The sequence below is a fragment of the Hermetia illucens genome, chromosome 4 (assembly GCF_905115235.1).
Source record: "Hermetia illucens chromosome 4, iHerIll2.2.curated.20191125, whole genome shotgun sequence".
Taxonomy (NCBI): domain Eukaryota; kingdom Metazoa; phylum Arthropoda; class Insecta; order Diptera; family Stratiomyidae; genus Hermetia; species Hermetia illucens.
The window spans coordinates 122,681,393-122,684,926 of NC_051852.1; positions in this window are offsets into that span (position 1 = coordinate 122,681,393).

Sequence of the window (3,534 nt, forward strand, 5' to 3'; positions counted from 1 at the left end):
AAGGTATGCACCAGCAGCATTGATCGAGCCGATCGATGCAGAAGGTGTGGGGAGAAAGGCCATATTGCCAGAGAATCCAATAGGGACCCCAAATGCCTATTGTGCGAAGTAAAAAGGGACAGGATAAACGGCATATGGCCGGAAGTGGTAAATCTCCGGAATTTAGGAAGGCGTTCACTGCAATGAGAAAATGAGGTTTATTCAAATTGACCTCAATCATTGCAGGGTCGCTCAGGATTTACTTGAGCAGACCACGTTCGAATCTGAGATGGAAATTGCCATCATAAATGAGCCGTACAGAAACCGTCACGGTGGCGTATGGGTCAAAGATTCCACTGGCGGAGCGGCGATATGGGCTTGTGGTCGACAGGCCATACAATGTACTGCAAGTCAGGCAGGCAGTGGCTTCGTGTGAGCGAAAATAAGTGGTGTATATGTATACAGCTGCTACGCCCCGCCAAGTTTGTCACTGTCTGAATTCGAGGAAATGCTTGATAATCTTGTTCTCGACGCAAGAGGACGAAGTCCAAAGGTGATTGCTGGTGATTTCAATGCTTGGGCCCTAAAGTGGGGAAGCAGAGAATCAAATGCTAGGGGGCGCTTTCGCGCAGATGGACATGGTTTTGGCTAAGGAAGGTGCTGTAAACACCTTCCAGAAAGGGGGGTCAGGCTCAATTGTAGACCTAACCTTTGTCAGCCCTTCGCTGGCGCGTGGTATGTCCTGGTGCGTCAGCGAACGCTACACCCACAGCGATCACCAGGCAATCTTCTTTGAGACACGTGTCGAGCTTCAGGCCAAAGAGCTATCATGCCCGAAACCGAAAAAGATTTCAGGCTGGTCTGCAAAATCTTTGGATGAGCAGACCTTCATAGAGGTGTGGTTAGATCAACCTGATAAAGCAGGCGCCTCTACGGAAAGAGCCGCCTATCTGGCTCAATGCATCGCCAAAGCATGTGACGCGTCCATGCCTAGGAGGTGCTCACTCCCCAGTAGAAAACTAAACTACTGGTGGAATGATGAACTGACCGGTTTTCGATCAGCCTGCCACAGAGCCAGAAGAGCAGCTCAGAGGGCGGTAGGTAGAGTCGATCAAGGCCAGAAAGAGTGCGCCTATAAGGCAGCCCGCCATCCAGCGAAGCAAGAGAAAATGCTGTAAGGAGCTCTGCTCAGAAGCGGACGTAAACCCGTGGGGGAGAGCTTATGGAATTGTGATGGGACGGTTCAGAGGCCGTTCATCTCCGCAGATCACGTGTCCCACCCTCTTGCTGAAAATCATCCAGGGGTTATTCCCCCAGCAAAAGGAGAGCACCGACACATTCCAACCACCTCTGAATGTGACGGCCATTTCGCCGGTCACCAGAGACGAACTGCTGGAGATCTGCAGTAGAATAGGAGACAATAAAGCGCCGGGCCTGGACGGAGTACCGAATAAGGCATTAAAGCTTGCCGTGAAATCCAGGCCCGACATGTGCGCTAAGTTGTTCCAAGTGTGCATATCCGAGGGAGTATTTCCAGCGGCATGGAAGCGACAGAAGTTGGTACTTCTGCCTAAGCCTGGTAAACCTCCAGGTGAACCATCGTCATACCGACCCATATGTCTTTTGGATACGGTGGGGAAAATGTTAGAGCGGGTAATCTATAATAGATTACTCCCGGTTGTTGAGAGCAAAGGCGGCCTTTCAGATCGGCAGTATGGGTTCCGTAAAGCCAGATCAACCATCGATGCCATCAAATTGGTTACTGGCTTGGCCGAAGATGCAATTCACGGAAAGGGTAGTACCAGCAAATATTGCGTGGTAGTTAGCCTGGATGTGAAAAATGCATTCAATTCGGCGAATTGAAATCTAATACGGAAATCCCTAGCTAAGTTTGGTATTCCCGCCTATCTCGCTGCTATCGTCGATAGTTACTTAACTGAAAGGAGGCTCTGGTATGACACCGATGACGGACCGCAGGAGTACGTTGTTTCCGCGGGCGTCCCGCAGGGCTCCATATTGGGCCCACTACTGTGGAACATCATGTACAGCGATGTACTTAATCTTCCCCTTCCGGAGGAAGCCACAGTGGTGGGTTATGCTGATAACATAGCGCTGGTTGTTGTCAAAAAGCATCTGGAAGATGCTGAGTTATACTCAAGCGAGGCAATCAGTGCTGTTAAATGTTGGTTAGAGAGCTCTGGTCTGACGCTTGCCGAGGAAAAACCAGAAGCGGTCCTCATCAGGAAGCGCCGGAAGAGAAATTACGTCTGTGTTAGAATCGGGAATCATATCATCACTTCTAAGCCAACCATCAAATACTTGCTGGTGGTGATAGACAGGAAGCTCAGCTGTAAGCAACACGTACAGTATGTTTGCGATCAATCATCCACCGCTAGTATGGCCCTGACGAGGATGATGCCGAACATTGGAGGGCCCCGGCATACCTGTAGGTTGCTTATAGCCAGGGTGGTGACGTCAATCATGCTCTATGCGACCCCAGTTTGGAGGGAGGCGTTGCGGATCTCAATTAACACTAGCAAACTGAATGCAATCTACAGGAGGACAGCTCTGAGGGTATGCTCTGCCTTCAGGACTGTCTCAGATGATGTAGCATTCGTCATTTCTGGAATGATGCCGATTGACATCTTGGCAGATGAGAGGACGAATATATACAATGCGAAGTCAATCTCTCCCTTATTGCAGACGAAGAACGCTGAGAGGAAGAGATCCATAAATAGGTGGCAAGAGCGGTGGGAATGCTCGGGAAAGGGTCAGTGGACTCACAGGCTCATTCCTGCCATCAAGGAGTGGTTGGAGGTGTCGTCTCTCCATTAGATTTAGCATTAATTATAATCTCACCCAGTTTCTCACGGGGATTGGAGGATATCGCCAATACCTGCACAGGAGACCTCACCCGATTGTTCAAATTGCGATGGAGTCCCAGAGCGCCCAGAGCATATATTCTTCCACTGTCCGAGACTTGTGGAAGAAAGGAGGAATCTAGAGGAGACTCTAGGTGAGGTACTGGTACCAGAAAATCTGGTGGTGAAAATGCTACCAAAACAAGAGAATTGGGATGCGGACAACTGCATGATCGCATCTATCCAAAATAAATTGCGAAAGACAGAGGAGAATTGAAAAGCGCGGTCACGTATGCCGCGTATAGAAGAAACGGATTAAGCTAGAATGAGCTGACTCCACCCCGGGATGTAATACCTTAGGGTTGTTCCGCGGGACAGGGAGCGAGTCGGGAGTGGTTTTAGTAGGAAAAAATTCCACACACTGGTGTACCCAGACCAGTGTCTTTTGAAGATTTCCACCTCCTCAAAAAAAAAGACGGACAGACGGACAAACAGATATTGGATCAACTTTAATAAGGCTTTGTTTCGCTCAAAACCTAAAAAATGATCACTGTCCGATATAAGTATTTCGTACCCTGTAAAAACGGGTTGTTAGAAAAAAAATTGATTTTTTTGACCTCATTAAGCATGCTTTCCTTAAGATAAGAATTCTCAATGTCAAGTTGATTAATTTCTAAAAATAAAAAACGCTGAA